Raw genomic sequence first — 14,944 nt, forward strand, 5'->3', positions numbered from 1 at the left:
CTATACTACTTGTAAACTCACCTATTTTTTATAAGTCAAAGAAAAGCTTGATTTCCTCGTACATGATTTTTGTCAAAGAATCTCTAAATGATGCTAATGTTTTAACGAAACAAAGTGGTAGGAATCATGAAGAATTAGACTTGTCTAATTTTCTAAATAGATTCCAAGATGTATTTATTGATGACATCTCTATGAAGTTACCTCTAAGATAAGGGGGTGATGACCATAGGATAGAGCTTCTACCTGGGATCTCACAACCTAATAAACCTCCTTATAGAGTTTCTCAATTTCAACAAGAGGAGATTATGAGGCAAGTGCATGAGCTGGTAGACAAGGGGATGGTGAGGCCTAGCTCCTCTCCCTTTTGTTAACCAGTCCTTGTAGTGCAAAAGAAAGATGGAACATACCGCATATGTGCAGACTATCGAGCACTAAATCGTATCACTATCAAAAACAAATTTCCCATATCGCAGGTAGAAGATCCATTTGATAAGCTACAAGGTTCGACCTACTTCAATAGGATTGACCTTAAAAGTGGCTATCATCAAATAAGGATAGTGAATGAAGATATTGTAAACTCACGTTCCGCACAACGTTTGGTCTTTATGAATATCTTGTCATGCCTTTTGGTTTGACAAATGCTCCAGCCACGTTCAACCGCCTAGTGGAGAAAATCTTTAGATCCTACAGCAAGTTTACTGGAGTTTTATTTGACGACATTGTCATCTACTCCAAATCTTTGGAGGAGCATAAGATACATCTCCAGGTAGTTTTTCAAGCTATGAGGGAGAATAAATTTTCATTAACCAAAAGAAGAGTGAATTTTTCCTCCAAGAGATTCAACACTTAGGTCATATTATCTCTCAAGATGGTATCCATATGGATCCAACCAAGCTTGAGGTGAAAAAAGAATTGCCTAACCCAAGGAATCTACATGAGCTACAAAGCTTTATTGGTATGTGTGCATACTATAGACGCTTCATAGCTAAATTCTCCCAAATAGCAGGACCCCTATATGACTTGACCAAGAAAAATGTTAAGTACATATGGACTGCTAAAGACCAAAGTGCTTTTGAAACTCTTAAAGAAAAGCTTATCTCTCAACCTGTGCTTACACTACCAGATCTCTCAAAACCATTTGAGGTCCAATGTGAATGTGATGCTTGTGGAGATTGCCTTGGAGCAGTTTTGCTTGAAGAAGGGCATGCCATAGCATCTGAGATTCAAAGACTCAATTCCGACAAGCAGGTATTGGGCATCTACAAAAAGGAGCTACTAGTTGTCCTACATGCCCTCGACACATGGAAGCACTATAGGAGCTCGCTTAAATTCTAACCTCAAATTACCAGCATCAATGGCGAGCGTCGATACATGTGTACGTAAATTTGGAGGGAGATCAAGTTTTTCTAAAATTTAATTTTTAAATTTTCGACACTCATACCGATGCTTATATCAATTTCTATATCGGCGCCCATACTAGTGCTCATATCGACGCCGATAACGGCACTTGTACCGGTGGACCCTGCAAAAAACAGAACCGCGGGTCTTTCCTATGCATTTCCCTCCTTTCTTCTCTTCTTCTCTTGCCCTCCTCCTCCTCACTTGCTGCAGATCTGCTGCCTCATGACTTTTTTGAGGTGAGATTTCCACTCGTGAACTACTCCCCATCAACAAGGTGAGATTCTTTTCAAGTTTCCTTGTAGAATTGTCTACTTTAGTGTATGTGTGTGTAACATAGCATGTGTATGTGTGTGTGTGCATTTTTGCAGGTTTGAGGACATTTTTTCAACTCTTTCTTGCTCAAATAGGCCGCATGTGACTGCTCTAACATTCTTGTTTGTTGCATACACACATACACACACACATTCACATAAACATGCAGGCAAGTAAATAAAAATGCACACTATACAATATAAACACACTATATACGACGTGAACACATATTTTTCAATTTTACAAAAATAAAATGTTATTTTGTAAGTAGTATTAAAGGAAAATCATCATTAACTAAGAAAGATAACTACATTTTATCATTAAAAGAAAGATTTATTTTTATTTATGCTATTTTCTAATTAGTTTTGTTGTTTTTGTGTAAATTCATTTAGAAATTTGAAAAATATATTGTTATTTATATAATTTTGTGACTTATTGTAGGATATTTGCTTAATTAGGTTTAGTCATTTAACACTAATTGATTTAGATAATAAGTGGTTTTATCGCTTAGGACTGATCCGCACTTAGACCGATGAAGGTTAGGTGCTTAATTAGAGCGTGTAGCTGCTTACGTATTGAATCGTTTAACCGAGCCCGCTTAGTCTTACACACGGCTCGGCTAGTTTCGTTATTTAGTCACTTGGCGACTTAGGGCTAGTCGTGTAGGTTTAATCGATATTCAAACGGTTTATTAGGGCTTGCCGCTTATAGGTAACCAATTAGGTATTTAGTCGCTTATCGCTCCTCAAGAAGGACTACTCCGTATTTAGGATGTTGAAGGCTACACACTTAGGGCTAGCCGCTCAGTGTTAGCCGCAAAAGAACTTCGACAAAGAAAGTAAACTAACACAATTGGACTTCAATAGCGGACACAGTCTACAAAAACGCAAAAAGATTTCAAAAATAGACTTATGTCATGGCTAGGGAATGTGAGGTTGTTAGAGCTAGCGGCAAATAGTAAAAAAATTACAAACGCACTTCGAAAATGCAAAAGTCTTCAGAAATGACTTGTGTAATTCAAAAATGAAAACGGACTTCAACAAACAAAGTAAAATAACACAATCAAACTTCAATAGCGCACACAGACTTCAAAAACCCTAATATATAGTCATTGACTAATAAAGACGAGAATATTATACTGTGGTCCTAATCTTCGTGCAAGACCGAGGTGTGCGGAGATCAAGCATGGCTAGAGAATGTGAGGTTGTTAGAGCTAGCGATAAATATTAGAAGAACTACAAACGGACTTCGAAAACGCAAAAGTCTTCAAAAATGACTTGTGTACTTCAAAAATGCAAACGGACTTCGACAAACAAAGTAAAATAACGCAATTGGAATTCAATAGCGCACATAGACTTCAAAAACCCTAATATATAGTCATTGACTAGTAAAGACGAGATTATTACCCTGTGGTCCTGATCTTCGTGCACCTCTAGACCGAGGTGTACCGAGATCGGGCATGGCTAGTGAATGTGAGGCTGTTAGAGCTAGCAACAAATAGTAGAAAAACCGCAAACGGACTTTGGAAATGCAAAATTCTACGACAATTGACTTGCGTACTTCAAAAATGCAAACAGAATTCGACAAACGAAGTAAAATAGCGTAATCAGACTTCAATAGCACACACAAACTTCAAAAGCCCTAATATATAGTCATTGACCAATAAAGACGAGATTATTATAGTGTGGTCCTGATCTCCGTGCACCTCTACACCGAGGTGTGCAGAGATCGTGCATGGCTAGAGAATGTGAGGTTGTTAGAGCTAGCAGCAAATAGTGAAAAAACTGCAAACAGACTTTGAAAATGACTTGTGTACTTCAAAAACGCAAACGGACTTTGATAAACGAAGTAAAATAATGCAATTGGACTTCAGTAGCACGCACAAACTTCAAAAACCCTAATATATAGTCATTGACCAATAAAGACAAGATTATTGCCACGTGGCCCTGATCTTCGTGCACCTCTATACCGAGGCGTGCGGAGATCGGGCATGGCTAGAGAATGTGAGGTTGTCATGTATTGTCATGTAGTTAGCAGTGTGTACTTATAACAAGAGTGATTTAATTATTTGTTGCATCATTGGTAGATAAAGTATGGACGATAGGATGGCGTGTCCTTGTGTGCATTGTAAGCATTAGATCTTTCAAAAAACAAAAAATCTACGATCAGCACATATGCAATAATAGTCTCTTTCCCATAGAGCAACTACAAGACCTGCGTTATCGATCTCATGGTCCGGAGGCAATAGATCAACCTCTGCAAGTAGATATTGCTCCAACTTCATCCCAGAGAAGACGATTTTCAAACAAATAGCACATTTCAAGAAGTAGAGATGGAGCAGATGTTAGATGCATTCTTTGACATGGATCTCATCATTGAAAATATGGAAGACGACAACATTCAAGGCAATACTGCGAACCAACCTCAGTCATCCCGTCCATATCGATGGCATGATAGCAACAACGATAACGAGGGCGAGATGATGCAAACCCTTGCACGTATGCCGCTTTACACTCAGTTCTCCATACCGCTTTGACAATGCTTAATTTGCAGTCTATCTAGGAGTGGTTTGATGCCTCCATCACAAAGCTTTTCAAGTAAATACATTGTATCCTAAGATGCCAAAGTGCAAATTACGGTTCAATAATGTGATCAAGGGGTTGACTTGTTCATGTAATGACAAGTTGCTCAATGAGCAAATCTTGCCAGAAGGCAATCACATGTCCCCCTACCTGTCCAACCAGCTAAAAAGCTTCTTACTAACTTGGGCTTGGATTATCACAAAATACATGCACGCCCTAATGATTGTATACTTTTCCCAATGAGTATGCAAATTTGGAACAGTGTCCCAATTGTGGATTAAACAGGTATAGAGAGGACACACAAGGAAAATTTATCCCTGCAAAGATCCTTCGACACTTTTCTATCATTCCAAGAATAAAGAGCATGTTCTCAAGTGCAAGTCTATAGCCGCTTTGATGACATGGCACTCAAATACTAAATCGACAGATGATGTGATGCGGGTACCTGTTGACTCTCATGCATGGAAGCACATAGAGGAAAGTTGGACTACATTTAAGAATGAGCCTCGGTATATCCGCTTTAGTTTGGCAATGGACGGAGAAAACCCATTTGGACTACGAAATTATAAATGGAGCACATGGCCTATTTGCTTGGTTAATTATAATCTTCCACCATGGCTAACTATCAAGAAGGGCCATCTGTTGTTGTTATTAATCATCCCAGGAAAGTACAAAGCAAAGAACATGGACGTCTATCTGGCAGCACTTATAGAAGAGCTCCAAATCTTGTGGACAGGGATCGATGTGGTTGATATGTCCCAACCAATTGGACGACAAAATGTACATGTGCAAGGCATTATCATGTGGACCATGCACAATTGGCAAGGCTTCGATGATTGTTCAAGTAAGTGCCTTTGAAACCCTCACATACATGTTATTATTGACTATGCTAATGCTTTTATATATTAATTTTATGATTTTTTAGGCTTGAGTTACTCGGGCAATCATGCATGTCTGAAATGTGGTCCTCGACTTGGCTTCCGCCGCTCTGATCATTTGAGTAAGACAATTTACAAGGAGCATCATAGATTTTTGCCTAAAGGACATGAGCTACGTGGATCAAACATATGCAAACATGACATGCATCCACTAGAAGTGAGTGATTGGAAAAACATGTGGCTCGAGAGGGGAGATTTCATGCCACCGAAAATGAAAAGACTTTCTATTTTCCATGAACTTCCGTAATGGAGTGACCTGCTGATTAATCATCTGCTTGACCCAATGCACATCTTCAAGAATGTGGGGGAGATCATATGAAAAACCATCACTAGAAAAAGGGAGATCAAGGCCCAAAGAGATGACCTACAGGTTGTGGGTTGAATTCCAGAGATGTGGCCTCGACTTAAACCCAATGGAAATTTTGCTATACCAAAAGCCATGAGTTTTGAGTCGTGCAGAAGAGCAACAAGTGAAGAAGACTATATCTTCATTCAAGACTCCTACTGGGTGCATGCGATGTTTGAAAACAAGAGATGACAATCTTAGTGGTCTTAAGTCCCACGATTGGCACATTTTTTTACAGTTTATCTTACCAATTGCCATAAAGGATTGTTTGACAGATGACATTAGAAGAACAACCTATAAAATCAGTGAGTTGGTATGCTAGATCAATTTAAAAGAGATAAGAAAAGACAACATCGATGCAGCACGCTTAAATGCTATTGAAGCAGTTTGTATGGTGGAGAAGTACATTCCAACAAACATTCTTACCATCCAAATGCATCTACTTGTGTATGTGTTCGATGAAGTTGCAATTGTTGGGGTAGTCCATAGCAGGAGGATGTTCTTCTTGGAAAGATTCGTGAAGACTTTAAATGGGTTCGTTTGTCAAAGGGCTCGTCCCGAGGGTAGCATGGCCGAAGGATGGCTTATATAAGAGTCTCTTGTCCTCATCAGTGAATTTTTGGCTCAATTCATCTAGAGATTCCCCGAATGTGGACTACTGAGATCAGCGTCAAGGGGACAAGGTACAAGCCGCAGGGACAAGGCATCATTAGGACGATGGATATCACAATGTGAGAAAAGGTTATGAGATTTTGTGTTCTCAACTCAGACATCATGCAAAAGTGGCTAGAGAGGTACGAAGAGGAAAAGAAACTACACTTGAGAGCTCGCTTGCAATTCAAGTGCAATCGTGCCACTAGAAACCTTCCTTTTTCAGATCATCTTCAGAAATTGCCTGACTTTCCAACTAGACGTTGGTTAGATGTGACAATCTCAGAGGCAAAGAGGAATGGAGTGTTGATTATTTACTGAAGAGAAATAAGAGATGTCAAGGGGTTGCGATTGGCATGTAAATTTTCACAACTTCCTTTTCAAGCTCCACATGATCACATTACTTTAGTAACTTTAAGTTTGTTTCACTTTTGTGGATGCAGTATCACAAATATCGAGCTTTGTGGTCGCATGGGAGACACTTTAGAGTGCAATGGATAGACGAACAAAGGGTCACCTTCAACAGTGGCATTAGGGCAAGCTTCATCCAAGAAAGTAGTAGTGCCAGGGATGAGAACACAGAGACTGGAACACAGAGACTGGCCAGCTTGAATACTTTGGCTACATCCAAGACATCTTGATAATTAGCTTTAGAAAGTTTGATATTTTTATCTTTGATGTCAAGTGGTTCAAAGTTATTACCAGCGGCGGCCCTAATGCAACTGTGCACAAAGATAATAGTGGATTGATTCAAGTGAGCTCTAGGTGGGTGTGGACAGATGCACGGGATATTTTTGTACTTGCGTAGCATTGTGAACAAGTTGTGTTCACACTAGATCCACTATGGAGAGAAATTGGTGAAAAATATCTGTCTAAACCGCGCCGGCTCTATGTTGTTCAAGTTGCTCCACGGAGCAAGCAAGTGTGTGAAGGATTGGAAGTTGAGGTTGAAGAGCTTCATGAACAAAGTGCAGGGCCAACGGATGATGTCAGTTTGGCTGGAGGTTAGTGGTGAGCAGATGGTTGAACCTAGAAATGAGCTTTCAAATACTGAAGTTGATGCGCACAGTGACGAAGAAGTAGAGTTTGATGATGAAGATGCAGAAGTACGGATTGAGATAGACATCTTTGGTGCATCAGCTCTCATAGAAGATGAGAGATTGACTACTGATTTTGCTAGGAACTCTTAACTCTTTTTATTAGTCTACAATACTAGATAGATTCATTGACTGTGTTGCAGCTTCATTTTTTTGTTATTTGCATTGCTTAAGCGTTTTTTTTTAAAGTAACATATTGTATCTGTGTTATTTGTGTATCTGTAGCCATGTCCAATGACGATGATAGATACTCTCCTAGTTTTAGTTTTCCTGTCACTCCGATTGGCATGTCACCCGAGCAGATGGACTCCTTTTTTACACAGTTCACACCAGAGAAGATTAGTTATGCACAGAACCTTTGGGTAGCTGGTTACTCTATACCTACTTTGGCTACCCCTACGCCTAGGACTATTGTGTCCCCTACACCAATCGGCCCCACACCTCAGTCGAGTGTGCCCCCTACACTGACTATTGGTTCATCTTTGAGACGAGGTAGACGTCACTCTTGAGGTAGTGGTTGTTGTGGTAGCGGTTCTATCGATGCGTCCACACCAACGAGAGAGAGTCCACCACTCTCTTCAGTAGATAGTTCACCGATTGGCACACCACATACACCTTGGGGATCACATGAGCACGATCCTAGCAAGGTGTACACGAGCAGGGATGGGACTGTTGTGGCGAATAGGGTAGGAAAGGCCATGCGACAAAGGATTTGACAAATCTGTACAGTTCAGTTTGGCCACCTTGTGATGGAGACTTGTGATAATCAAGATGATGAAAGAAATAATTACATCTTCGAGGCCATTCACAGAGAGTACAAGCCAGCAGAGGGGTATGATCCAGTCTCGAATGACTGGATTTTGAGTGTGGTGATTGCCACAATGTCACACCGTCGGTTACAGGCATGGTTGGATGTCGAGGAGTGGGTGGGGATTGCATGAGAGACACAAGACAATCCTGTGAGAGTTTCAGCCCTGAGAGAGTTTCAGCAGCAGAGAGATGCAGACAAAGCATCGTTGGAGTCTGCTAGAGCGTCACATCTTGGGAGTGGAGGCTACAACACATTTCGGCATGAGTTTGTAAGTATTATATGTATGCTTTAAATTGTCAAAAATGTATATGTTATTCAAAGATTTATCTAATGATTAAACCATAATTTTTCAGGAAGTTGCCGTGAAGTGCCCTCTGACACGCCAAGAGGAAAAGTATGGGTACAAGCATGGACTTGTGGCCCTTTTGACCCAGCTGCAGGAGGAGGGAGAGGTCATCGACTAGGAGGCATTACCATGAGGGAGACATTCTCCATATATGTTTTTTTTGTAGATGTGGTCTTCTTGATATGGTTGTACTCATTCATTGTATACATGTACAGTTTCACGCTTATGTTTATGGTTTTGCGTTCCATTTACGATTATGATTGTGGTATGACAATCAGGTTATGGTTATGTTTATGGTTTTGTAAATATGATATGGCACAGAGATTATGGTTATGGTTTGGCAATGATGGTATGGTTATGGTTTGGCAATCATGGTATGGTTATGGTTTGGCAATTGTTAACCCTCATGGACACCCTATCACCTTCAAGGACGCCTTATTATTTATTTAATTGAGTTATTGTCATAAAATCTAATATCTAACCAACCCAAATGATTTTCTCATATTAAATTGATCACTTAATGTGGGAGAATAAATGGGAACAAGTGTTAAGATATAGATATGTGCTTATATATCTATCTCAACACGGGGCCAATAGTAAAGGGGCCCAAATGGGAGATGGTCTATCAAGAGCAAGGCTAACCAATGGAGCATAATACCTTAGGGTTAGCTTCATTGAAGACCTCCAATAATGTGTGTAAAATTCCTTTGACCTTAGGTAAGCTAGGGCTGAGCTTGAGGTGGGAACCCGGCCCAAGCTCGAGGTGCTTGACCTGCTTGAGGTGCTTGTCGTGCTTGAGGTGTTTGTCCTACTTGAGGTGCTTGATTAAGGTGCTTGAGGTGCTTGACTTACTCCATGCTTGAGGTGCTTGACTTGCCGCTTGATTAAGGTGCTTGAGGTGCCTTGACATGCTTGCCTGAGATGCTTGTGGGAATACCCCCTAGTCCAAGTGCTTTGTCATGCTTGATGACTAAGGTGCTTGAGCTCCTAAAGTCAAAAGCATCCCTACAAGAGGGGGGGCGAGCCCTTTTCCTAGGGATTAGAGAGAGAACACACACTCACACTCACAAGGGAAGCCCCAGCTTGAAGAGGCAGCAAGGACACATATCAGGTCCCTACCCATGTTACCTTCATGTGTTGCTTGAAGCCTATTGGCTAGGCTTCAAAGGGGTCCAATGATAAATTACTTGAATTATCTAATTGTTTTTGCATTTATCAAGTCCTCTCTCTCAAAGGGGAAAGGGGGACACTTGTCCCAAGGCTACCCATGTTGCTTGTAATGGCTCCTGCTTGTGATTGGCTAGGCCTGGAGGGGTCCAATGAGCTTCAAGCATGAGCTACAAGGGGGGGTCAACCCAAGCAAGCTAGGGGGGTGCTTAGGGGGTATACTCACCCACACACACTCACAAGCACTTTCATTGTGTACTATGCAAAGTGCAAGAGCTCCCTCTCCTTCTCCAAGCAAGTAGAGGTTGAGAGCCTACACCAACACTCTTAGCTATGGAGTGCAAATCCATCCAAGAGCCATGCTTCAATGCTTAAGCTTGCCATCTCCGTCTTCTTCATTACTATGCTATTATGTATGCTAGCAACAAGAGTATGATAAGTGAGGAACTAATTCTTTCTCCTACGAAATGTTTCTCCTTCCTCTTCCCTACCCTCATTCCCTACTAGCTCTCTCCACCTTCGAAGGTGTTTGAGGTCTTGGGACTGAGGCTTGGTATAGTTAAAGCTTTCTTCAAGTTTAGGTTATGCTATGGTGGTGATGCATGAAGCTTTCCATCTTCATTGTTTCACCTAGGTCACAAGGAACACAAAGAATGTATTGTAACAAGTCTCTCTTTATGGGAGAAATCATAATACAAATGCCTATTGGAGGGGGGACCGGCTCCACATAAATCCGGTCCTCAACTGTTGTCATGTTCTCTAAATTCTCTCTCTTGCAAAAGTATTGTCCATGCCAAGTTAACTAATTGCTATAATTATGTTGCTATCTTCAATTATGTCTACCCGCTATGCTCACAAAATCATTTCTTGAAAGTACTCTCAGTAAATTCCGCTACTCTCAAATTGAATAGGCAAATTCCATTACAGTTATGGATTGGGCTTGTCGTTCCAATAGGTGTGTAGGTGATCGCCAGTGAGAGACGCACCACTTATCTTATTTTTACAGTAGTTTTGCAACGACCGGTCATTGTGGGCGTCCATGTGTGAATGGATTAAACTCTTATAAAAGTTCCATTTGACCTAAAAATCCTCATTCTTGGAGGTTCAAGCTAAGAATCACTCTTGCTCCATCTCTGTCTCCTTCTCCTTCATGTGCTCACGTGTGTATGTGTGTGTGTGTGTGTATACTTGAGAGAGAGAGAGAGAGTGTGTGTGTGTGATCGAGCATTGCAGCGGCATCGGCGAAAATGAGGCGGTTGAGTGCGGCATCGACAGTGGCTCCTTCTTCTTTGTAGCACTGGATTCTTCACGACGGAAGCATTGAGCAGTGAGTGACACACCATTGTTTCTTTGAGCTTGTTAGGACTGTCCAGTTGTGAGCTTGCAGCCTTTCGAGGCTCGCACACAGTGCACAGGCAAGTTCTCAGCCTCCAACATGTATGGTGCACATTTTTGGCGCCGTTGTCAGGGACTGCCTTCTTGCACTAAAGCTTGAGGAGCACTCAGTGCTACCTCTAGAAGCCTTTCTTCCATCTGTTTTCAGTTTTTGTCTGAGTTTGTGTAGATCTGCTAAGTGACTATAATGTGCAGGTTTAGCAGGTTTGTTAGAATTTGTTAGTGTTGAAATGTATAGGTTTTCTGTCAGATTTGCTAAGATCTGTAATGTGTAAGTGTTAGTAGTTTTGTTAGCTGGTGTAAATCTATAATGTTCTCGGTGAGTAGATTGAGTACTCTATGAGTGAGCAGTTTCCTAGTCACGAGCTCACGCACACACGCAGCAACATGTGGGACAAGTTCCTCAAGTCCTCCACCATCCCCTTCACACTCACCCTCTTCCTGACTAGAAAAATACTACTTTTAGGATTTTGAGGGCTTTACGTAACCAAATCAGGGGTTGTAAAGCATGGCACGTCCCTCTAGCCAAGACACTTGTTTTGAGCTATCATATGCCATATTTCATGGCTTGGTTAGAAAAAAGGACCATAAAAACAAAAACATAAAGGGTAAATTTGGGTTGTAAACACCTAAAAAACTAGGTGAGCGGCCTTCATGGGCACTCACCAACACTTCTAGAGTGTTGAGGTCACATGCACCTATGCTCTGGTTGTGTGCTAGAGGATGAGCACATAGAGAGTGTCTCCGTTTACGCGGGCACTCCTGATTCCTCCAACTTAGGCTCTAGGCCCTTAGCGGGAACCCAAGGTAGTACCACTCTGGACCCACATATTGCATCCAGTGACTCTTCATCTGACTACGACGTCATGGAGGTTACCTGATGCCTAATCCCAATAGTTCAAGCCAAGACATGCATGCCATGGGCCCACGGCCCAGGCCAAGCGTGCTTAGCTACTTGAAGAAAACTTTTAGTAGAGCCAGTCGCTACGAACATAAAGCTAATGATGTGAATGAAGGGGGTGGGGAAGTAAATTCACCATTCATGACCAACGTAGACCCCATGCTCCTGGAGAGTGTGCACATGAATACTCCATTCATTGCACCCCCTGACTCTTCAGACCTATTCCCCTCCAAGGTTATATTATCGGATGGTAGAAGCCTTGTCGAAGTTCAAGAGGTTGAGCGATATATCATTACGGCTAGGAAAAAGGAAATTGAGAGCCTACGCAAGGCAGAGCAATGAAGAGAGCTTAAGGCAAAGGCCCCTATGTCAACATCCATGCTAGTCAAGTAATTGAGTGCTCCCGGATTAGCAACCACTAAGGGTCAACCCATAGAGAGCCACATTGCATCTAGTTCAAAGGACACCCCTAGCAGCTCAATCGATGAACTCCAAGCCCTCAAAGAAGCTAACACTTGGGAGCTTGTGCCACCTCCTAAGAATCATAACATTGTCTCTCCTAGATGGAGTGTTTTTAAATGAGAATTGGGAGTGTGAACTACAAATGGAAACTCTAACCAACCTATAGATAGGTCACACCTATCACGTGGGTTGGTTAGATGACCTACAATTTACAACGGGTGCTACTAGCGTAGAGGATCAACAACAAAGAGTTTGTGATGTCATTCATAGAATTATTGAGTTGGAGAGGCAAAACAAAGGGATGCACATGCCTTCAATGGGTCTCATGAGATTCTTGGATACAGGGAAGGCTAAACAACCAACCTTATTGCAAATGGAGACTCCCTCGGTAAGTCCAAAGGATCCTCCATATGTTGTTTCTCTAGGGGCCTCTATACAATCTGAGCCCACAAGTGATATCTTTACCTTTCCAAGTTTAGCTCATCTCTCTCTTGATGACACCACGGCTACCATGTCTACTCCAGTGATGGGCATGACAAAAAACACGCCATGGACCTCATTTGTTAGTAAAGCACTGCTACATGGTAGCCCAATGCCTGCAACAGTACCTACAAGTGTGTATCAATCATATGCACCTATGGATCCTCGTGCTCATGTAGCTCCTACCCCTCCCATTGTTTCAACAACTTATGCTCCACAACCACAACATTTAAGCTCTCATTTCAACGAGACCATACCGGCTAGCATTAGCATGTCACATCCGACATTTGCTATGCCTAGGGCCGCACATATGAACTTTGGGCCACCACATGGTACAACACCGTACCAAACTTGGAACCCAAGGGCTTCCTATATTCCAAGACCAATGCCAACCCCCATTCCATATGCAGTCCCGAGAGCACATGTCCCCACTATAACTGCTCACCTAGGTGACTTGGCAACCTTTGCTCAAGCTATTGGTCGATGGATAGAGATAAATTGGTAACCTTCCGGATAGAGAGCCTAGAAGTAAGGCAGTGCAAATAGCCAAGATCACACAAAAATTTAGTGGAGACGGAGATGTGAGAAATCATATCGAAGTGTTTGAACAAATATGTGATTTCCTAGGAGAACACAATGACGTGCATAAGAGTAGGGCTTTAAGTCTAACCTTGGGTGGGAAGGATGGGGCTTGGTATAGAACCCTAAAGGTGGAAGAAAAAACGATCTACCCTACTCTTAGGAGAATGTTCTTAAAAGAATATATACGAGAGGGAGTGCTTTGGGGCGTAGTATCTCAGCTCCAAAAAGCCCAATGAGAGGAAGGAGAGTCCGTGAGAGACTTTATTAGTCATTTGAAGCATTTGAATTCTTGTTGTAATCCAAATGAGCGCTTCAATAATAATCAATTGCTTGATAGATTCATTAGGGGACTACAACATGAGGATATCTACAATGGTCTAGTCATTAGCGGACTACAACATGAGGATATCTACAATGGTCTAGTCATTAGAGGTATCACCACTTGGGAAGCAGTCACCACCAATGCAATCCAATTGGAGGATAATTTAATGATTCAATGAGAAAGAGTGTCTATTGAGCCTAAATCTACTATCTCGCAAGCATTGCAAACCAATCAAGCAAGCACATCTACAATGCCGCTACTCATGCGTAATCAATGTGGCATCGATCATTTGATTGCCCAATGTCCTAATAATCCAAATGCACCAAAGATAACACCATTGAATTTAATTGAGGTTACACGCTTGTGGTACTAGTAAATGTACTCACACGATCGATGCTCCAAAACCAAAATTATATTCTTGAAGAAAGAGACACAACATCAATTGCCCAATATCAGAAGAAGAAGAAAACGCGAAGGAAGAGATCGTAGAAAGCAGCAAAGTCAGACCCCAGTTCAAAGACCAACATAGGGACTGGTGACGACCCCGTATATATGAACGACAGTGAAGAGGATTCTGATTCAGGTGAAGCCATGAAGACTAAAACGACCACTTGGAAAGAAATAAACAAGGAAGATGGTCATGAGCCACAATGGCCAGGACCCAAGAAGAAGATAGGAACTTACCCAAACCCTACAAAGGAGATTGAGTGAGTCAAGCAATTAATGGGTTTGGTAGAAGAGACCCAAAGGGATCTAGAGGCAGCACCTAGGCAGATCTAGATTAGTGACACGGTGTTCCCTACGCAAAATCAACCTCACAAAGTCCATAGACCACTAGCCATACCTAGTGTTATCCAAGCAGAAAGCGACTTTAAGTCATGGGAAAGTGGGCGTACTCCCTTATTATTGGAGAGAATGTTTACAGAGGGACTGCTTGACCCTATCAAAGAAATGGAGATCCCATCTTACCCACGTCAAGGGACTGAAGCCCAAAAGGTACCGTTAAACATTGCCAAATTGATGGATTTCATGGCTTCAGAAGTTAGAACCATCATGTCCAAACTATATGGAGACCCCAAGCTATTCTTAGCTCTTTGAGCTTTCCTCAATGCAGAACTGAAAGTCGGCGGACTACCACAATTTGCACAGAT

This window comes from Adiantum capillus-veneris, chromosome 22 (genome assembly GCF_014529385.1).
Source record: "Adiantum capillus-veneris isolate H3 chromosome 22, ASM1452938v2, whole genome shotgun sequence".
Taxonomy (NCBI): Eukaryota; Viridiplantae; Streptophyta; class Polypodiopsida; order Polypodiales; family Pteridaceae; genus Adiantum; species Adiantum capillus-veneris.